General features: G+C 41.5%; 1 protein-coding gene across 14 annotated transcripts in view; it reads right to left on the bottom strand.

Annotated features, from left to right (window-relative positions):
* SGMS1 (sphingomyelin synthase 1) overlaps window positions 1–23,994 on the bottom strand; it is a 322,655-nt gene that overhangs the window by 6,070 nt on the left and 292,591 nt on the right. The gene's annotated exons all lie outside the window — the stretch shown is intronic.

Below are 23,994 nucleotides of genomic sequence, written 5' to 3'. Positions count from 1 at the left end.
TGTGAACCTCAGCTCGCCAGGCTTCTCTGTCCATGGAATTCTCCAGGCAAGAATACTGGAGCGGGTTGCCATGCCCTCCTCCAGGGGATCTTCCTGACCCAGGGATCAAGCCTGCATCTCCTACGTCTCCTGTATTGGCAGGTGGGTTCTTTACCACTAGTGCCATCTGGGAAGTCAAAGGAGTCTTTTGTTATTCATAAAAGCCCCTTTCAACCACACCTGGGTTCATGTTCCTGAGTTTAAAGTGACTTTCGGAAAGTCCCGAAAGATAGGGGGTGATTGCCAGGAGAACCAACCAGGTGACTAGAGGGTTAGAATTTCATTCCCACTTCCTCCCACCTCCAAGGAGGGGAAAGACGCTGGGGGCTGAGTGAATCACCAACGGCCAGTGATTTAATCAACCATGGCTATATAATGAAGCCTCCACAGACATCTAAAAGGATGGGGTTTGGAGAGTTTCTAGGCTGGTGAACATGTGAAGATGTGGGGAGTGCAGTACACACTCCTTCCCATATACCTTACCCTACATGTCTCGTCCATGTGACTGGTCCTAAGTTATACTCTTTTATAATAAAACTGCTCAACTGGTAAGTAAAATGTTTTCCTGAGTTCTGTGAGAAGCTCTAGCAAATTAACCGACTCCAAGGAGGGGGTCATAGGAACCTCCAATTTACAGCTAGCCGATAAGCAGTACAGGCAACAGTCTGAACCAGCAATTAGCATTCTGAAGTCGAGGGGTGGGGGGTGGGGAGGGGGAGGCATTTGGTGTGAGACTGAGCCTTTAACCTGTGGGATCTGATGCTATTTCCAGGTAGACAGTGCCAAAATGGACTTATAGAGAGACACTTGCTTGTTTGGAGGTAAAAGCCCATACACCTAGTTATAGAACTATTCAGCAGGGGATTTGAGACTACAGGAGACACTGGAGTGTTTTTCCTTTACAAATTTACATTAGGACGTGTAAAACCCCCCACGCCCCCTAATGAAGTGTGCCTGCTCAACGTTCACTGCTGTTCTGATGGCCCCCGGAAGACTGTGGGCCTAGAGGTGAAGCATGCAGCTTCAGAGCTCTCCTTAGATGTGAGTTCTTTTTACAGCACGTGTTAGCAGATGGTTCAGTTCAGTTGCTTAGTAGTGTCCCACTTCACGACCCCATGGACTGTAGCACACCAGGCTTCCCTGTCCATCATCAACTCCTGAAGCCTGCTCAAACTCATGTCCATCAAGTTAGTGATGCCATCCAACCATGTCATGGTTAGTTACTAAGTATTTTTCTTTACATTGATAAACATTGACTGATTTACCACCTTAACTGACATTTGGGGGGAAAACTCTGAGAAAAATTCAAAGATCTATTTCACACACTTGGCTTAGGGCAGCAGTCCCCAACCTTTTTGGCATCAGGGACCAATTTCACAGAAGACAATTTTTCCCTGGACCAGGGATGGTATCAGGATAATTCAAGCACATTACATTTATTGTGCATGTTATTTCTATTATATTACATCAGCTCCACCTCAGATCATCAGGCACTAGATCGCAGAGGTTGAGGACCCTTGGCCTAGAGGATAAATGTTCTGCTGACTTAATAGCTAAAGCAGGTGGACACTGGAAAGTCAAATAAGTGAATTTTGGGGGGTATGTGATTTTAGGGGACCAAACTAAAGCTAGGGACTGAGTAGAATGTACTTTCAACCTTCTGAAATTACATGGGTAGTGCAGTTCAGTTGCTCAGTTGTGTCCGACTCTTTGCGACCCCATGGACCGTAGCACGCAAGGCCTCCCTCTCCATCAATAACTCCCATGAGTCTACCCAAACTCATGTCCATTGAGTCGGTGATGCCATCCAACCATCTCATTCCTCTGTCATCCCCTTCTCCTCCTGCCTTCAATCTTTCCCAGCATCAGGGTCTTTTCAAATTAGCTACCTGATGAGAAGAGCTGACTTAAGTATTGGAGTTTCAGCTTCAACATCAGTCCTTCCAAAGAACACTCAGGACTGATCTTCAGGATGCACTGGTTGGATCTCCTTGCAGTCCAAGGGACTCTCAAGAGTCTTCTCCAACACCACAGTTCAAAAGCATCAATTCTTTGGCGCTCAGCTTTCTTTATAGTCCAACTCTTACATCCATACGTGACCACTGGAAAAACCACAGTCTTGACTAGGCGGACCTTTGTTGGCAAAGTAATGTCTCTGCTTTTTAATATGCTGTCTAGGTTGGTCATAACTTTCCTTCCAAGGAGTAAGCGTCTTTTAATTTCATGGCTGCATTCACCACCTGCAGTGATTTTGTAGCCCAGAAAAATAGAAGTCTATGTTTTTCCTTTTAATAAAAGTTTATAAATAAATCTATCTTTCTCTGAAAGACTGGATACTAGAGCAATCAATGGCAAGAACAACTTATTCACTGAAGCTGTTATTTGCTCTGGCAAATGAAATACGTGACTGTCTGTATTCTACGTTTGTCAGCACTCTCTTAAATTCTGCTTAGCCAATTTAATGACCCTAATCCCCTTTTGACATTTAAATGATAATATTTCAGGCTCTGGGAAGCATGTTTCATTATAATTTCCCTTTTAAAAATTGATCAAGATTTCTAGTTAAGGACATCATATTGAACATATCACATAGAGGAAATGGATTTCTAAACTGCAAGGGATCAATGAAAGCCCAGCTCAATAGAAGCAAACAGATTACACAGCTAAACTCAGCTGTGTTAGGAACTTCAGAAACTTGGGGTTAACAAGAGACCATAAAGCAGCCAGAGATCAAAAACAAGCTTCACACGAAAGATCAAGAATCAGGCTTTTTCAAAAGCAGTAATAGAAAAGAAAAGGCTTCAGAAAAATGCCTCCAAATTCTGAGGGAAAATGATTTTCAACTTAGAATTCTATACCCAGCCATATTATTAACTGTGGTGGTGGTAGTGGTCGCTAAGTCATGTCCAACTCTTTTGCCACCCCGTATACTGTAGCCTGCAGCCTGCCAGGAATCCATGGGATCCCCCAGGCAAGAATACTGCAGTGGGTTTCCATTTCCCTTCTCCAGTGGGTCTTTCTGACCCAGGGATCAAACCCTCATCTCCTGCACTGCAGGCAGATTCTTTCGCGACTGAGTCACCAGGGAAGCCCCATTATTATTAACTGAACATAAACTTAAAGAATAGATCAAGGATAGATAAACTAAAGTCATTTCACATATATAAGATTTCAAAATGTTTACCACCTATGACTCTTCTTGCAGGAAATTACAGAATATACACTCTACAAAGCAAAGGAGTAAACATAAAAAAGAAGAAATGGGATTTGCTAGGATGCTAAAAAAAAAAGGGAGGATTGAGAGCTCCGGCCTAGAGAGGGAGCCCTCCCTAACAGGACACCCAATCCTGGGGCTGGACTGAGTCATAATGTGGGTTGGGGGTGGGAGAAGTAAGTACACAGAAAACTAACAGAACACAAAGCAAGGCAATTACCAACTCTGTAGGAAACAAAATATTGTGTTGAAAAGGAAAAGTAATTATAGGAAAGTATATGACTAGGCTATGAATAGCATTTACAAAACTGTAATAATGTAAGTACTGAATATTCAGTTAAATCAAAGACAGAAAACTACACTGGGGAGATAAAGTAAGAAGCATTAACTCTGGTAGTGGGCTGGTTCAGGAGGGAAAGAAGGCAAGGAAAAGGCACTGAATGCATGCAAGCTGGTGGATGTGGGGGTGCAGAGTTACACAGGACTCTAAATCCTGACCTTCACCAGCAGGAAGTGGGTAACTGCTTGTATTAGGAATGATAAAGAAACAGCATTGCCCTGTCACTTAGACACCCGAGGATAAGCACATACACAAAAAATCCTGTAAAAAGGGAAATGAAGGTAAACATTAATACCATGAGATTTAGTTAAACAGAGTTGCAAGAAAGTAGGAAAGTGGGTTGGAATAGAGGAATAGGGTTAGGATGAGGGTTGAGGACTACTGTTTTCCATAATAAGTAGTGTAAAACAATTTTGCTTCTTAGATTGTGTGCATGTAAAAACATGATAAAAATTTTCTGGAAGTTTTATGTTGAAAGCTTTGTCTAGTTCTGTCATAAGAATGGATAATATACAGTAGAAAATTATGGTAAAAAAGGCTTAGGGAATTCTTCATTTTACATTATTTCAAATTGCCCTTCCCAAACTCCCTCTGTGTTCTGAAAACTATAAATTATATCCTTGAGCACCATCATCCCCCCCAAATCTGCCTTCCCATTTTTGCAGGAAAATGTCTGTGGGGAAACTGTATGAGTAGGAAAAGAGCGAGAGATTATGAGGTAAATATGGCCTTGAGGAAAAACAGCCCCAAATTGCTGCATTTACAAGTACCCTTACTATCCCTATGTATGCTTTCTTTTTAAAAATATCTATCTGTGATTGTCAAGCCTCTGCAAGGGGGAAATCTCTTAAGCTCAGAGGGCAACAGGAAAAGAAAATGGATGATTATAGCTACATTAAAATGTTTAATTATGCTTTAGAAAAGCAAATAAACTGTAAGACAAATTACAGAACAACTGAAACAGAAACAAGTTAACATCTTTATCATGTACACAGCACATATAAATCAAGTAAATAAGACCATTTAGGAACCAAAATTTATCAAAGGACAGAGGATGTGACCAGCTGAAGGCCCTGGCTCTATCAAACAAATAGAAATAAAAATTAACATTAAGAGGAGCTAATTCTTTTCTGTATTGAATTAGGAAAGCTAAGTAAAGAGCCAATGGTGGGGCACAGGTGATGTCACTGATCTTCGCAAACAGGCTCCTTTAAGAGGAGGAAATGAATGTGGTGACTGCAGCAGCCAGCCAGCCAGCCAGCATGCAGAGAGGAACAGGCAGAGTGGCTTCTGAAGCCAACAGGCTGAGCTAAAATCATGGCTCTTCTACCCATCAGGTGTTTGATCCTGGGCAGCCGAACCATTCTCATCCTCAATTTGCTCGTCATCAACCTGGGGAGTAATATATTTATTACAACTGGCAAAAATCCTCTGCAAAAATAATCATCAATGTTGACCAGCAATCCAAACAGCCAAGACTTGTGTGTGAGTCAGTGCTTAACTCTTCTAGGAATCTACCTCCAAGAAATGATCCGGAAAGGAAGAAAACCTTTCTGAAAAACAGCATTTATAAAACCAACAAACTGGAAACAACCTAAATGGGAATTGTTAAATAACTGTTCCCTTGTTATTCAGAATTTGGGCCAGGGGAGTGAGTACTGGAAACACCAGGAGTTGGCTGTGATTACAGACAGACCTTGGGGATATTGCGGGTTCAATTCAGTTCAGTTCAGTTGTGTCCGACTCTGAGACCCCATGAATCGCAGCACGCCAGGCCTCCCTGTCCATCACAAATTCCCGGAGTTTACTCAAACTCATGCCCATCGAGTCGGTGATGCCATCCAGCCATCTCATCCTCTGTCGTCCCCTTCTCCTCCTGCCCCCAATCCCTCCCATAAGGGTCTTTTCCAACGAGTCAACTCTTCGCATGAGGTGGCCAAAGCATTGGAGTTTCAGCTTCAGCATCAGTCCTTCCAATGAACACCCAGGATTGATCTCCTTCAGGATGGACTGGTTGGATCTCCTTGCAGCGCAAGGGACTCTCAAGAGTCTTCTCCAAAACCATAGTTCAAAAGCCACCGTAATAAAGAGAATATTCCAGTTCAGTCAATTTCACTAATTTTTAGGTTTTCAGTGCATAAAAAGTTACATTACACTATACTGTAGTCTATTAAGTATGCAATAGCATTATGTCTAAAAACAGGCCTTAATTAAAAAACACTATTGCTAAAAATGTTAACTATCATCTGAGCCTTCAGCAAGTGGTAACATCAAAGATCACTGGCCACAAAGCATGTAACAAATACAGAAAGTTCGAAAAATTGTGAGAATTACCAAAACATGACAGAGACATGAAGTGAGCAAATGATCTTGGAAAATGATGCTGACAGACTTCAACCCAGAATTGCCACAAATTTTCAGCTTCTAAGAACTACAGTATTTGTAAAGTCTAATAAATTGAACAGTTAGAACTGCACATGGAACAATAAACTGGTTCCAAATAGGAAAAGGAGTACTCAAGGCTGTATACTGTCACCCTGCTTATTTAACTTGTATGCAGAGTATATCATGAGAAACGCTGGGCTGAAAGAAGCACAAGCTGAAATCAAGATTGCCGGGAGAAATATCAATAACCTCAGATATGCAGCTGACACCACCCTTACGGCAGAAAGTGAAGAGAAACTAAAAAGCCTCTTGGGGGAGGAGCCAAGATGGCGGAGGAATAGGATCGGGAGACCACTTTCTCTCCTACAAATTCATCGAAAGAACAACTGAACGCAGAGCAAACTTCACAAAACAACTTCTGATCACCAACTTAGAACATCAGGTGCCCAGAAAAGCAGCCCATTGTCTTCAAAAGGAGGTAGGACAAAATATAAAAGATAAAAAGAAAGACAAAAGAGCTAGGGACGGAGACCCGTCTGGGAAAGGAGTCTTATAGAGGAAGTTTCCAAACACCAGGAAACCCTCACACTGGCGGGTCTGGGGGAAGTTTTTGAATCTCGGAGGGCAACCTAACTGGGAGGAAAAATAAATAAAACCCACAGATTACATGCCTAAAAGCAACTCCCAGCAGAAAAGTACCCCAGATGCCTGAACCCGCCACCAGCAAGTGGGGGCGGAACGGAGAGGAGCTGGCGGCATTGCTTAGGGTAAGGACTGGGCCCGAGTGCCCTGAGGGCAATCGGAGGGAGCCTTTGTGAGATAGCAGCTTAAACTGTGGGACAGCAAAAGAGAGAGAGAAAATTACCAGCCCGAACACACTGCCGGCCGTTCACAGAACAAAGGGACCGAGCAAGTCCAGAGTAGCTAGCCGGCTGCGGACCAGCCCATCCCCGCCGGAGGCAGGAGGCAGGGGGGAGGGGCAAGGGGCAGGCTCCGCCCCAGAGAGGCATCCCCTACCACACTGCAAACAGGCCGCCAGTTTCTAACCAAAGACTTCCTGAAATTCTGGATGGTCGACATCAGCCGGGAGGGTCATGGCTAAAGATAAGGCGCACGCATCCGACTGGCACTGGCGGAAACTGAGGCTGGGACCGCGGAGGGGAGAAGGTGCTCCGCACCCGGGGAGAGTGTGCCCGTCAAGCTCCTGGCTGCCTGAGCTGCTCGGGCGGGGAAGGCACAAAACGCAGGCGCAACCGAGTCCGCGCTTTTGTGGAATACCCAAAAACTGGAACCGCACGCAACGCAGGGCCCGCTCCATATAGAGCAGCCGGGAGCCTGAGCAGTGTAGACGGGGAGAGCACACACCCGTGAGCGGGGTAAACCCAGTGTGGCCGGAACACTGTGAGTGCTATCCATACACAGCGATATCTGCCTGCAGCGCCCCTCCTTCCCCACAGCACGACTGAACTAGCGAACCTGAACAAGAGACCACCTCCGCCCGCCTGTGGCAGGGCGGTAAAGAGGCACTGAAGAGACCAGCAAACAGAAGCCAAATAAACAAAGGGAACCGCTTCAGAAGGGACCCGTGCAACAGATTAAAATCCCTGTAGGTAACACGGACTACACTGGAAGGGGCCCATAGATATCGAGAAGTGTAAGCTGGAATGAGGAGCTATCTAAAACTGAACCGAACCCACACTGACCGCAACAGCTCCAGAGAAATTCCTAGATATATTTTTACCTTTTTTTCTTTTTTTAATTAAAAGAAAAAAAAAATTCTTTTCTTTTCTATTTTTGCTCTTTTATTTTCTTTTAAAATTCCCTATTACTCCCCCATTACTCCTTAACTTTCATTTTCATATATTTGTATGATTTTTTTAATTAGGAAAAAAAAATTTTGTTTTTCTTTTCTTTTTTTCTTCTCTCTTATTTTCTTTTAAAGTCCTCCATTACTCCTCTACTACTCCTTAATTTTCATTTTCATTTCACTATAACCTTGCAAAAAAAAAAAGAGAAGCCCTATTTTTAAACCGAACTTCATATATATATTTCTAAACTTTTTGTGTTTTTGTTTTTAATATTGTATTTTTAAGAGTCTAACCTCTACTCTAGATTTTTAATCTTTGTTTTTCAGTATGTGATATAAATTTTGGACATTTAAGAATCCAATATTCAGTTCCCATTTTTATTCAGGAGTGTGTTGATCACTCTCTCCCATTTTTGACTCTCCGTTTTCTACCTCAGAACACCTCTATTTCCTCCTTTCCCCTTCTATTCCCAGTCCAATTCTGTGAATCTTTGTGGGTGTCTGGGATACGGAGAACACTCTGGGAAAAGACAACTGCGTAGATCTGTCTCTCTCCTCTTGAGTCCCCCTTTTTCTCCTCCTGCTCATCTCTATCTCCCTCCTCCCTCTCCTCCATGTAACTCTCTGAACCTCTCTGGGTGGCCCTCACGGTGGAGAATCTTTTCACCATTAATCTAGAAGTTTTATTATCAGTGTTGTATAGTTGGAGAAGTCTTGAGACTACTGGAAGAATAAAACTGAAATCCAGAAGCAGGAGACTTAAGCCCAAAACCTGAGAACACCAGAAAACTCCTGACTACATGGAACATTAAGTAATAAGAGACCATCCAAAGGCCTCCATACCCACACTGAAACCAACCACGACCCAAGAGCCAATAAGTTTCAGAGCAAGACATACCACACCAATTCTCCAGCAACGCAGGAACATAGTCCTGAGCGTTAACTTACAGGCTGCCACAGTCACACCTAACACATAGACCCATCTCAAAACTCATTACTGGGCACTCCATTGCACTCCAGAGAGAAGAAATCCAGTTCCATGCATCAGAACACCGACGCAAGCTTCCTTAACCAGGAAACCTTGACAAGCCATTCGTCCAACCCCACCCACTGGGTGAAACCTCCACAATAAAAAGGAACCACAGACCTCCAGAATACAGAAAGCCCACTCCAGACACAGCAATCTAAACAAGATGAAATGGCAGAGAAATACCCAGCAGGTAAAGGAACATGAAAAATACCACCAAGTCAAACAAAAGAGGAGGAGATAGGGAATCTACCTGAAAAAGAATTTAGAATAATGATAATAAAAATGACCCAAAATCTTGAAAACAAAATGGAGTTACAGATAAACAGCCTGGAGACAAAGATTGAGAAGATGCAAGAAATGTTTAATAAGGACCTAGAAGAAATAAAAAAGAGTCAATTAAAAATGAATAATGCAATAAATGAGATAAAAAACATTCTGGAGGGAACCAAGAGTAGAATAACGGAGACAGAAGATAGGATAAGTGAGGTAGAAGATAAAATGGTGGAAATAAATGAAGCAAAGAGGAAAAAAGAAAAAAGAATCAAAAGAAATGAGGACAACCTCAGGGACCTCTGGGACAATATGAAATGCCCCAACATTCGAATCATAGGAGTCCCAGAAGAAGAAGACAAAGAGAAAGGCCATGAGAAAATACTCAAGGAGATAATAACTTAAAACTTCCCTAAAATGGGGAAGTAAATAGCCACCCAAGTCCAAGAAACCCAGAGAATCCCAAACAGGATAAACCCAAGGTGAAACACCCCAAGACACATATTAATCAAATTAACAAAGATCAAATACAAAGAACAAATATTAAAAGCAGCAAGGGAGAAACAACAACACACAAAGGGATTCCCATAAGGATAACAGATCATCTTTCAACAGAAACTCTTCAGGCCAGAAGGGAATGGCAGGACATACTTAAAGTAATGAAAGAGAATAACCTACAACCTAGATTACTGTACCCAGCAAGGATCTCATTCAGATATGAAGGAGAATTCAAAAGCTTTACAGACAAGCAAAAGCTGAGAGAATTCAGCACCACCAAACCAGCTCTTCAACAAATGCTAAAGGATCTTCTCTAGACAGGAAACACAGAAAGGTTGTATAAACGTGAACCCAAAACAACAAAGTAAATGGCAATGGGACCATACCTATCAATAATTACCTTAAATGTAAATGGGCTGAATGCCCCAACCAAAAGACAAAGACTGGCTGAATGGATACAGAAACAAGACCCCTATATATGCTGTCTACAAGAGACCCACCTCCAAACAAGGGACACATACAGACTGAAAGTGAAGGGCTGGAAAAAAATATTTCAGGCAAACAGAGACCAAAAGAAAGCAGGAGTTGCAATACTCATATCAGATAAAATAGACTTTCAAATAAAGGCTGTGAAAAGAGACAAGGACACTACATAATGATCAAAGGATCAATCCAAGAAGAAGATATAACAATTATAAACATATATGCACCCAACATAGGAGCACCGCAATATGTAAGGCAAATGCTAACGAGTATGAAAGAGGAAATTAATAGTAACACAATAATAGTGGGAGACTTTAATACCCCACTCACAGCTATGGACAGATCAACTAAACAGAAAATTAACAAGGAAACACAAACTTTAAATGACACAATGGACCAGCTAGAACTAATTGATATCTATAGGACATTTCACCCCAAAACAATCAACTTCACCTTTTTCTCAAGTGCACAGGAACCTTCTCCAGAATAGATCACATCCTGGGCCATAAATCTAGTCTTGGGAAATTCAAAAAAATTGAAATCATTCCAGTCATCTTTTCTGACCACAGTGCAGTAAGATTAGAAAAAATTCCAAAAAATTCAAACATGGAGGCTAAATAAACGCTTCTGAATAACCAACAAATCATAGAAGAAATGCAAAATATGCATAGAAATGAATGAAAATGAAAACACAACAACCCAAAACCTATGGACACTGTAAAAGCAGTGCTAATGGAATGTTCATAGCATTACAGGCTTACCTCAAGAAACAAGAAAAAAGTCAAAATAAATAACCTAACTCTACACCTAAAGCAATTAGAGAAAGAAGAAATGAAGAACCCCAGGGTTAGCAGAAGGAAAGAAATCTTAAAAATTAGGGCAGAAATAAATGCAAAAGAAACTAAAGAGACCATAGCAAAAATCAACAAAGCTAAAAGCTGTTTTTTTGAAAAAATAAACAAAATTGACAAACCATTAGCAAGACTCATTAAGAAACAAAGAGAGAAGGACCAAATTAACAAAATTAGAAATGAAAATGGAGAGATCACAACAGACAACACTGAAATACAAAGGATCATAAGAGACTACTACCAGCAGCTCTATGCCAATAAAATGGACAACTTGGAAGAAATAGACAAATTCTGAGAAAAGTATAACTTTCCAAAACTGAACCAGAAAGAAATAGAAGATCTTAACAGACCCATCACAAGCAAGGAAATCGAAACTGTAATCAGAAATCTTCCAGCAAACAAAAGCCCAGGACCAGATGGCTTCACAGCTGAATTCTACCAAAAATTTAGAGAAGAGCTAACACCTATCTTACTCAAACTCTTCCAGAAAACTGCAGGAGAAGGTAAACTTCCAAACTCGTTCTATGAGGCCACCATCACCCTAATTCCAAAACCAGGCAAAGATGCCACAAAAAAAGAAAACTACAGGCCAATATCACTGATGAACATAGATGCAAAGATCCTTAACAAAATTCTAGCAAACAGAATCCAACAACATATTAAAAAAAATCATACACCATGACCAAGTGGGCTTTATCCCAGGAATGCAAAGATTCTTTAATATCTACAAATCAATCAATGTAATACACATTAACAAATTGAAAGAGAAAAACCATATGATTATCACAATAGATGCAGAGAAAGCCTTTGACAAAATTCAACACCCATTTATGATTAAAACTCTCCAGAAAGCAGGAATAGAAGGAACATACCTCAACATAATAAAAGCTATATATGACAAACCAACAGTAAGCATTACCCTCAATGGTGAAAAATTGAAAGCATTTCCCCTAAAATCAGGAACAAGACAAGGGTGCCCACTCTCACCACTACTATTTAACATAGTTTTAGAAGTTTTGGCCACAGCAATCAGAGCAGAAAAAGAAGTAAAAGGAATCCAGATAGGAAAAGAAGAAGTGAAAGTCTCGTTGTTTGCAGATGACATGATCCTCTACATAGAAAACCCTAATGACTCTACCAAAAAAATTACTAGAGGTAATCAACGAATATAGTAAAGCTGCAGGATATAAAATTAAGACACAGAAATCCCTTGCATTCCTATACACTAACAATGAGAAAACAGAAAGAGAACTTAAGGAAACAATACCATTCACCATTGCAACAAAAAGAATAAAATACTTAGGAGTATATCTACCTAAAGAAACAAAAGATCTATACATAGAAAACTATAAAACACTGATGAAAGAAATCAAAGAGGACACAAACAGATGGAGAAATATACCGTGCTCATGGATTGGAAGAATCAATATTGTCAAAATGGCTATACTACCCAAAGCAATCTTAAGATTCAATGCAATCCCCTTCAAGCACCAACGGTATTTTTCACAGAACTAGAACAAATAATTTCTCAATTTTGTATGGAAATACAAAAAACCTCGAATAGCCAAAGCAATCTGAGAAAGAAGAATGGAACTGGAGGAATCAACCTGCCTGACTTCAGACTCTACTACAAAGCCACAGTCATCAAGACAGTGTGGTACTGGCACAAAGACAGAAATATAGATCAATGGAACAGAATAGAAAGCCCAGAGATAATCCACAACCTATGGACAGCTTATCTTTGACAAAGGGAGGCAAGGATATACAATGGAAAAAAGACAACCTCTTTAACAAGTGGTGCTGGGAAAACTGGTCAACCACTTGTAAAAGAATGAAACTAGAACACTTTCTAACACCATACACAAAAATAAACTCAAAATGGATTAAAGATCTAAATGTAAGACCAGAAACTATAAAACTCCTAGAGGGAGAACATAGGCCAAAACACTTCCCACATGAATCACAGCAGGATCCTCTATGACCCACCTCCCAGAATATTGGAAATAAAAGCAAAAATAAACAAATGGGACCTAATGAAACTTAAAAAGCTTTTGCACAACAAAAGAAACTATAAGCAAGGTGAAAAGACAGCCTTCAGAATGGGAGAAAATAATAGCAAATGAAGAAACAGACAAAGGATTAATCTCAAAAATATACAAGCAACTCCTGAAGCTCAATTCCAGAAAAATAAATGACCCAATCAAAAAATGGGCCAAAGAACTAAACAGACATTTCTCAAAGAAGACATACAGATGGCTAACAAATACATGAAAAGATGCTCAACATCACTCATTATCAGAGAAATGCAAATCAAAACCACAATGAGGTACCATTACATGCCAGTCAGGGTGCTTGCTATCCAAAAGTCTACAAGCAATAAATGCTGGAGAGGCTGTGGAGAAAAGGGAACCCTCTTACACTGTTGGGGGACTGCAAACTAGTACAGCCACTATGGAAAACAGTGTGGAGATTTCTTAAAAAACTGGAAATAGAACTGCCATATGACCCAGCAATCCCACTTCTGGGCATACACACTGAGGAAACCAGATCTGAAAGAGACACGTGCACCCCAATGTTCATCGCAGCACTGTTTATAATAGCCAGGACATGGAAGCAACCTAGATGCCCATCAGCAGAGGAATGGATAAGGAAGCTGTGGTACATATACACCATGGAATATTACTCAGCCATTAAAAAGAATTCATTTGAGTCAGTTCTAATGAGATGGATGAAACTGGAGCCCATTATACAGACTGAAGTAAGCCAGAAAGATAAAGACTGTTACAGTATACTAACACATATATATGGAATTTAGAAAGATGGTAATGATAACCCTATATGCAAAACAGAGAAAGAGACACAGATTTACAGAACAGACTTTTGGACTATGTGGGAGAAGGCGAGGGTGGGATGTTTCGCGAGAACAGCATCGAAACATGTATATTATCTATGGTGAAACAGATCACCAGCCCAGGTTGGGTGCATGAGACAAGTGCTCGGGCCTGGTGCACTAGGAAGACCCGGAGGGATCGGGTAGAGAGGGAGGCGGGAGGGGGGATCAGGATGGAGAATACATGTAAATCCATGGCTGATTCATGTCAATGTATGACAAAAACCACTACAATACTGTAAAATAATTAGCCTCCAACTAATAAAAATAAATGAAAAAAAATAAAAAATAAAAAGCCTCTTGATGAAAGTGAAAGAGGAGAGTGAAAAAGTTGGCTTAAAATTCAACATTCAGAAAACTAAGATCATGGCATCTGGTCCCATCACTTCATGGGAAATAGATGGGGAAACAATGGAAACAGTGTCAGACTTTATTCTGGGGGGCTCCAAAATCACTATAGATGGTGAGTGCAGCCATGAAACTGAAAGATGCTTACTCCTTGGAAGGAAAGTTATGACCAACCTAGACAGCATATTAAAAAGCAGAGACATTACTTTGCCAACAAAGGTCTGTCTGGTCAAGGCTATGGTTTTTCCAGTGGTCATGTATGGATGCAAGAGTTGGACTGTGAAGAAAGCTGAGAGCCAAAGAATTGATGCTTTTGAACTGTGGTGTTGGAGAAGACTCTTGAGAGTCCCTTGCGCTGCAAGGAGATCCAACCAGTCCATCCTAAAGGAGACCAGTCCTGGGTGTTCATTGGAAGGACTGATGCTGAGGCTGAAAATACTTTGGCCACCTCATGAGAAGAGTTGACTCATAGGAAAAGACCCTGATGCTGGGAGGGATTGGGGGCAGGAGAAGAAGGGGACGACAGAGGATGAGATGCCTGGATGGCATCACCAACTCAATGCACATGAGTTTGGGTGATCTCTGGGAGTTGGTGATAGACAGGGAGGCTTGGAGTGCTGTGATTCATGGGGTCGCAAAGAGTCAGACACGACTGAGCGACTGAACTGAACTGAATAAAGTGAAGTTCAATAAAATGAGGTGTGTCTGTACCCTCTCAGGACCTAATGAACCAGAATCTGAAGTAATTCAGAAGTATACTATAGCAATTTAAGCACACTGAACTAGGCTATAATGATAACTTAAATATATTACTCAAAAATAAGTATACGGTGACTATGTAGTAAGTAAAATATCATAAATATTTTCTTCTACCAAGAGGAAAAGACAAAACAAAATGTTTGGTATAAGTATCACTGTTAAAAAAACAACACGCACAGAAAAAGTCTAGGATGTACACACTACATGTTAGCATAGTTTGCAAGAGAATTTGTAGAGATTCTCCTGGTCTCTGCCCCAAGGTTAACTTCCATTCAAGTCCCTTGGAGTTGTGCAGTTCTGAGATGTATGCTACCTTTGAGTAGAGGCAGGAGATATAGGAAGAAAACAGAAGAGGCGGGGTGGGGGGGGATGACAGAAGAGGAGGGGGAAGAGAAGGGGGAAGAGGAAGGAGGGAAAAGGAGGAAGAGGGAGGAGGGAAGGGAGGGGGAGGGGAAGAGGAAGAAGCAGGAGCAACAAAAACAGGAGACTCCCAGCTGGATTCTTCTCACTTCTCATTTCAGTTCCCTTCTCCACTCTGCCCACTACCATTTTCCAGAGTCATCAAAGAGCTGCTCCAGACATCATGGCCTGTGTTGTGGGTTATGTTCAGTGGAAAAGAGGATGGAGTGTCCCTGGAGCTGTAACCTCCCCACCAGGAGGCTTTCAAGTGTTCATTTCTGAAAGCAAGAGATATTTGGGGGAGGTTCACACAAGCACTTCCTCAGTGGGCACTTCAAAGCTGCGACAAGTTCTTGTATCTACATGCTTATGTGAATGATGGTCTCCCTCTCCCAGGATCAGAGGAAAATCACTTTTCAGTAAAAACAAAGCAGTTTTCTTTGACTTCTAATACAAGGTCAAGAAATTAAGGAAACTGGCCAAATCACTTAAGCAATACAGGACATAGAAACAGAGAGCAGAAGGCAGAGGGAGAGGCTTCTGAATGAGAAAGACCACTCCAGAGGGGTTCGAACCAGTGAGCCTTTGGTTACTAAACGCAGGTTCCCCCAAGTATGTTTTCAATGCTGAGTACACAGCTCTCTAGTAATGGGCTGTTAACACCATTCATTGGGCGGATGGCCTTGTGCACTTGCCCATCTCTTAACTACATCTGAAAAGCCAGGACTTTCACTTATGCTTCACCACCTGCTGGCAGGAGAGGGAGAACCTGGAACCCAAACTCATCAAACAACAATGCATGAATCCAGGGCTTTGGGATAACTTGAAGGAAGGGCTGAAAGTGAGTGCTTTTTAATATAATCTTTGCCTCTTACCAATGCCTCATCTTACCAGCAGCCCTGAAAAATCAGCTAGGCAGGCTTTATTTTACACATGACATTCAATATAGCTGAATAGTTTAAAAACCTTGTTCATTATTCACTAAAGATTTCTCATTGCTTTTTCACTTAAATCAAACTTCTCATTTCTAAAAGTTATTTTTATAGGAATCTTTCACAAACAAATTGCATATCTTCCGCCTTCTTAAACAAGGTGTTTGCAATTTGATTTTAACTTTCCTGGCTTTATATTGTGCTGTATGGGAGGGATGCTCCAAAGATCTCCAAGTTTACTTTCATATTTGTGTGTGATGCAGGGAGCTCAGCCTGGTGCTCTGTGACAACCTAGAGGGGTGGGATGGGGGTGGGGGGGCATGGGAGGGAGGCTGAGGAGGGAGGAGACACGTGGCTGTTGATGCATGGCAGAAACCCGCACAATACTGTAAAGCAAGAATCCTCCAATTAAAACAACAAAAAAAGAATGACAAGGAGCATAGTCCAGTTTTGGGCTAGCTATCCAGGTGGCTCTGGACAAACCATTTTATCCACTCTAGCTCCAGTTCTCTCATCTGTTAAATGGTGACAACACTACCTCCTCACCATCAAACGGAGATAATGTTTGTAAAAGTGATTGCTAAAATTATAAAGAGCTATACAGATAATATCAGACAGCATTACAATGACTGAGTTAGGTCCATCTTTTGGGCGAGAGGTTCCTTAAGTAAGAACTCAATGCCTAGCAGCCAAGAAGTGAAATTTGGATTGTTCTCTTTTTAAATACACAGCCCTCATGCATGTTCATCTGTGATCATTTCTATGAATTCTTCCTCAGATGGTAATCTGAAAGATTTAGTTTCACCCCTGGAAAGATTTAGTTTCATCTGCAAATATTATATCACCTCAAATGATCTGAAGTAGGGAGATTCCCCTATGCATGTCCTCTTAGAACACAGACATACAACTTTGAAAAAACACTTTCCTTCCACTAAGTTTTGAGGGGTTTGTTTCTGCTCCATTATCCAACATAACCATCAGTTCCTATGCCAGGTAGGCCATATGGGGAGGGGGTCTTTAAATAATTTATTTGTTGTTTAGTCACTAAGTTGTGACTGATTCTTTAGTGACCCCATGGACTCCTCTGTCGATGGGATTCTCCAGGAAAGAATACTGGAAATGGTTTGCCATTTCCTTCTCCAGGGGATCTTCCTGACTCGGGGATCAAGCCCATGTCTCCTACACTGCAGGCAGATTCTTTACCGCTGAGCCACCAGGGAACCCCATTTGAAATAATTACCAGCAGCAAAACACTAATCCTCAATCAACCTCCCTTTTCCCCCAGAAAAAACATAAAAAATTCTGTCATGGCCTTCAGTAATGAGACTTATCAAAAGCTTCATAAAATCTTAAATAAAGGTCAGCTATGGATTTGCATTTATCCAGATACTTATTTGCCACATTAAAGAAATCCATTATGTCAGTCAGGTAACATTTCCCTTCAACAAAAATTACCACTTAGGTCCTTTAGCCTACCTGGTCATGAAGTGAAAAAATATTCCCTCAGATGTTTGCTTTGAAAATGTGTAAATCTAAAGAAAAGAACGAACATCCTTAGACTCTTCACTCAGACTCATCAATTATCAGTGGTTTCCCACATTTGCTTCTCCTCTTTCTCCTATTTTTTCCCCTGGGCCACATGAGAATTAAGTTGAATAATTATGACACTTCACCTTTAAAGGTGCCAACAAGGACATTTTCTTCTATAATCACACTCATGAAAACTTAACAATGATACAATACCACTGGGGTTAACACACATCCTTATTCAGACACCCCCACAGTTTCAACAATGTCCTGTATAGCTTCCCCCCAAATCAAGGATCCAATCAGAGGAGATGAATTGAGGGTACCTGTCACCCTCTTAAATTTTCTTGTTCTACTACAGTTTCTCAGTCACTTTTTAATGACAATTTTTAAAGAGTGCAGTCTAGTTTTGTTTTTTTTAATATAATGCCCTTCCACTTAGTTTTATCTGATTGTTTCCTTATGTTTAAATTCAGGTTAAATGTTACTGGTAGGAATACACAGAATGATGTGCCCACCCAATGTATCAAATCAAAGAACGTCTGGTATCGCTTGTCCTGCAGCTGGTTTATCAGGTGGCTGCCAGAATGTCTGAGAGACTTCTCAACCAAATACACAACTTTGCCCCTTTATTATTAATAAGCTGTATGTGACTTTTTGAAATGATTTAAACATTGTGGTGCCCCATCGTTCACCCAATGGTTTTTAGCATCTATTGATGATTTTTGTTTAAAATATTACTACAGTGCTTCAAAAATGGAGACTATTTCCAGTATTTCTTTAATATCTAGTAGTTAATTTCTTCTCCCTTATCACTAATTTTTTAAACATTTCTTATTAATGTATAATTACTGTCATAATTCCATTGTGATGCTCAAACTGTCTCAGACGTGGCCTGTGGGAGTCTCTCAAGCAGGACAGTATGGCTTCTGAGTCTAATCCACTAGCCTGTAGTGTCTGGAAAGATCTGGAAAGATCTGGAAACTTCCTTGGGATGAAGCTCTTGTTGTCCATCTGCCTGTACTCTGGATCGTGCCTCATGCAGTCATACAGCGTCACCTCTGCAGCTCTTCTGGATGTCTTTGGTGAACACTCTCTCTCTTCACACTAGATGGCCGCTGCCATGTAGGAAACCTTTGTCACCTTCCCCATGTCTGCCCTGGTCTAGATCTTCCTCTTCTCTAAATTCAGAAAAAACTGCACAAAAGCAGCTTTGTATGTCTCCCTCACATGAAGTGCCACGAACAGAGACAAGGCCGAACTTCTTGCCTCTGCCACTTGGTTCCCGCAAGACAACAGCCAGGTCCAGCATCTCTGGACCAACTGCAACTTCCTCTCATTCACGACTGTGAGAATGCAATGAAAAAGCATCCTGAATCATACCTGGCATGAAAACAGGTACACATAAACTGGCACTACTCGAAGTCTATCTCCTTCCCCACCTCCCAAACAGCATACTTTCCATATTACAAGAGAGATGGCTTTCTAAGAGACAGATGTCATCACATCAGATTCCCTGCTTCAACCTTTCTCTGTTTCCTGTGGCCAGACTCCTTGGAAAGAATGACCAGACTTCTGAAAATCTGCCCACAGCTTCCCTCTCTGGCTTAATCTCTGGCCACGCAGCCCACAGGATCACATGCCAGGTGTGTCTAACTTTACTGCGTCCTCAGACTCCCTTTCACACCCTCTCTGTTTTCTCCACCGAGCAATCAACTCCACTTGGCCAACTGCCTCTCATCTGTTTCAGACTTGGCTTGGACAGCACCCACTGAGTAGAGCCAACACTCCCAGGAGAGTTTGCCACCTTCTTCCCTGTTTCCATGGCAACTGAACTCCAAACGTCTGTTAGAGTGAGGACTGTAGTCAGAGAGTAATCTTACACGTTACATGTCTGTCACGGTTTCTGGATGCCCATTTGTCTGATACATTTGTTGTGGTTCAGTCACTCAGTTGTGTCCAACTCTTTGTGACCCCATGGACTGCAGCACACCAGGCTTTCCTGTCTTTCACTATCTCCCAGAATTTGCTTCAATTCATGTCCATCAAGTCAGTGATGTCATCCAACCATCTCATGCTCTGTCGTCCCCTTCTCCTCTTGTCCCCAATCATTCCCAGCATCAGGGTCTTTTCCAATGAGTCAGCTCTTCACATCAGGTGGCCAAAGTATTGGAGTTTCAGCTTCAGCATCAGTCCTTCCAATGAATATTCAGGGTTGATATCCTTTAGGACTAACTGGTTTGATACGGGCTTCCATGGTAGCTCAGCTGGTAAAGAATCTGCCTGCAGTTCAGGAGACTCTGGTTTGATTCCTGGGTTGGGAAGATCCACTGGAGAAGGGATAGGCTACCCATTCCAGTATTCTTGGGCTTTCCTGGTGGCTCAGCTGGCAAAGAATCTACCTGCAATGTGGGAGACCTGGGTTCAATCCCTAGGTTGGGAAGAGCCCTTAGAGAAGGGATCTGAGAGAAGGCTACCCACTCCAGTATTCTGGCCTGAATTCCATGGACTGCATAGTCCATGGGGTCCCAAAGAATCAGACACAACTGAGCAACTTTCACTTCATATTTTGTGACTGACTGATACATCCGTACCCTCAAAATTTACCCCACACAGGACAAGTCCTCTAGAAATGTTTTTTCAGAAATCAGCAATCTGGGCTTTGCTGGTGGTTCAATGGTTAAGAATCTGCCTTGTAATGCAAGGGACATCGGTTCCATCCTTGGTCCAGGAAGATCCCACATACCGAGCCACAATTAAGCCCATGTGCCACAACCACTGAGCCCATGTTCTAGAGCCCTGGAGCTGCAACTGAGTCCACATGCCGAGAGCCTGTGTTTCAGAAGAGAAGCCACTGCAATAAGTCTGTGCACCACAACTAGAGCTGCCCATCTGCTCACAGCAACTAGAGAAAGCCTACATGCAGCGACGAAGACCCAGCACAGCCAAAAAAATAGATAAATGAATGAATCTTAAAAAAACGGAAGTTAGCAATCTGCTTGTTTATGAAAAGAAGTCATCTATACTCTCTCTGCCTCACGATCCCTGGTGATTTCTCATAAACTAAAACCATTTAGAAGGTTTATAAGATCATGTAAAAATGCATATAACAAACATTAACTATAATGACACAGGAATAACTGCAAAGAAAGGATGATTAGAACTATGCAAGAAAAATATGCATAAAGAACTAAGAAATATATTGAAACATAAGGCTGAGAGTGTATAATTTTTTTTTTTTTAACAATGTCTCTGTAACAACTGAAGAGTTTCTTTAAAACGGAGGAAAAAAATCTTTTTTTAAAGAAAAAAATATGTGACTTAGTACATTTCTTTATTTTCTCTGTTTCATTCCTGAAAAAGGAAGAGAAGAGTGGAGAGAGAAAAAGGAAAGTGAACAGGAGACTTGGAATGGAGGAGGATATCGGAAATCATAAGCAAGAATTTTTTTATAAAAATGAGAGTGAACAAAATGAAAACTATACTGATGAAAAGAAGCTGGGAGGCAAGCAGAACATCAGGTAAAATCCAGCAGTGACAATTCAAGTTCCACACAATTCACTGGGATGACATAAAGTTATTTTGGTAGCAGAACACAAGCTATACTCTGAAATGCAGATAAGGTTAGCAGAAGCTAATCAGAGTATCACAATTTGTCAGCTAGGAGGGCAGCTTTCGAACACTCAAGCTGCTACCTAAGAAAGCAGGAAAGAACTTAAAAAGATTAAAAAATCCTGAAAAGCAATGAATCCTGTGTCTTATAAGACTGAACACGTGCCAGTAAAGAGACCCGGCAGGGGGAGAATTACTACACCGTGGCTTAGCAGCGAACTGAAGGAGTGCTTTGATCGTCTAATTTGTGCCACACACACACACACACACACACAAACGCTGACAGTGGCAGTAAAGAATACGAAGATCTCTCTGTTATTACATGTGTATTTTACTGCTCCACTGAACAATTAATCTCAGATGCCACCCAAACATAACCCTTGTCCAACAGTGGGCTATGTTCAAGTACGTTGAAAGGAAAAATAAAAAGACATATCTTTGAAGTTCAAGAGAATTATTTCACTGAAAACACCATGTCAGATTAAGGCATTAGCCAGCTAAGTACCCAGGCGGGAACATAACTCTCTTTTTTGAAGGTTTTCAAATCTAAGGTCACCATGGAGACCAAAAAACAGAACCAATGTGAATCTCACTTTAAAGTGCAGCCACTTGATTAACACATGTGATTATTAAAATGAGAGTTGAAAACAGCATAAGTTATACCCTCTCTTTAAATAAAATTAGTGTATCTGTATATCTGGGGCCTGGGGTAGATGTGGATTTTTTTTTCCTTATAGAGTCTGCTAAACAGCAACATTTTTCTTACAGAAGTCTTAGGACAGAGAAGAATGCTTCTGTATTTTTTTGTTTGTTTGTTTTTAAAAACTGAATCCTAGAAAGTTGGAAATGATGACAAGAGGGTGTTTTCTGGTTTGGATACATGCTCCTTGGAGAAAAGCTGTGCTGAGATTATTAACAAGGGGTAATCAAGAGGTCACAAACTTGGCCACCTCCTAAGCCCAGCACGTCACATACTGGGACACTAGTCAAATGCCTCCCAGAAGCTCCTGACCCAGGAAGTGAAAGCCTCCTTCCCATCCCACGCCCCAGCGGCTCATCTCTGTTACAGGAGTATTTGATGACATGCCTCCTTCTCTTCCTCACCTCATCATTTCACACAACAATTACTTCCTTGAGCTGTAACATTTTATGAAGTAAAGAGAACACTGCCATCAAATGAATGAGCACTAGGGATGATATTTATAATTAATATTGTATACCTGTGGGAACATTTTTCTTAGAAGCCATATGTTTTGAGAATGACGTTAAGAGAAGAATTAAATACACTAATTATAGAGCTTTGTATGATGACAGAATCAAGTTTAAGTTCACACGCCTATGTTAAATGAAACCATATTCTAAAGATCAACTCTCTACCCTTGGAGTTTAATGATAATTGATAATCATTAAGAGTATCCACCAGCCGACAGGCCTTGGATGGTGTCTCAAGTCAGGGGATACCCAGTTCTGGAAGCCTCAACTTTTATGTCCTGTCTCTGGGCCTTTTCATCCACATCCATCCCATCCAGGATATGATGAATCACAAATATTTAATTTCTAGCACTGATTTCCCCCTCAACTTCAGACGCACACTATTCATTGGCCTGGATACCACCAATTAGATGTCTCGCAAGTACCTCAATCTCTATTTGTTTAATCTAAAGTCGCCTTTGAAATCCTTCCTTTCTCTCCTCATTCCCTGTATCAAATGTATTGCTAAGTTGTTCTGATTCAGCTGCTTAAATACTGCTCAGATGGGTCTCCTCCTCCCTATCCCTAGGGCCAGTGGCTTAGCCTAAGGCCCTCATATAACAGCATTTCCCACATTATATAAGATGCAAGTTTGGCTGAGGTGGTCTTCAGGCATTTTCTACAAAGGCAGGGACTTCCGTCAACTTTGCTCACCAGTACCTCAGTCACAGCAGGTGCTTAATGCACGTTAAATACATTTTCAGGGGATGAATCACAGTCTAGGGAGGAAAACACGATGGTGACACCAAAAGCTTTCTTCCTTCCGTACAGCCTTTTACAGCAACAGACCCCACGTATTCACTGCCTTCTTTCACTCTCACAATTCCTTATGACAATACAAAAGGTGTCATAAGCCCTGTCTTGCCAACAAAGGGACCGAAGCTCTGAGATGTTAGACGCAACTGCCACACAACCAGCAAGTGCCAGGTGACACCACCCTCACTCTGACCCCAGTGCTCTTTCTACTGCTGGGCAGGTTTGCATTGTTACAGGTAATAACTCCCTCTCTGTGCAAACGTTCAGAGAGAATTTGATTAAGATGGTGGTGGCGAAGATACCAAAACACTGGATTGGATGACTTTCAGTAAGGTTCATTTCTGTTCTGACTAGCCCAGCCCCAGTTACGGCTCCAAGGCAGGCAAAGCTGGTCTCTGGGATCTCTCTAGCAATCCCCTCTGCTCCCTTCGGACACTGTTCCTCACTGCGGTATTCTGGCCCTTGTCTCACCTCCAATTTCTTAAGCTTGATCTGACTCCAAGAGGTACCACCAAGCCTTCAAGACCTTTTCCAATTCTTCTGTCTAGCTTCAGAAATCACTCTCGTTTACCCATGAAGTGTTCTTGCCAAAAAATTAAAATG

Source organism: Cervus canadensis, chromosome 8 (genome assembly GCF_019320065.1).
Source record: "Cervus canadensis isolate Bull #8, Minnesota chromosome 8, ASM1932006v1, whole genome shotgun sequence".
Classification (NCBI taxonomy): Eukaryota; Metazoa; Chordata; class Mammalia; order Artiodactyla; family Cervidae; genus Cervus; species Cervus canadensis.
Note: the sequence above shows the minus strand (reverse complement) of the source record. Positions and strands in the feature narration are given on the sequence as shown.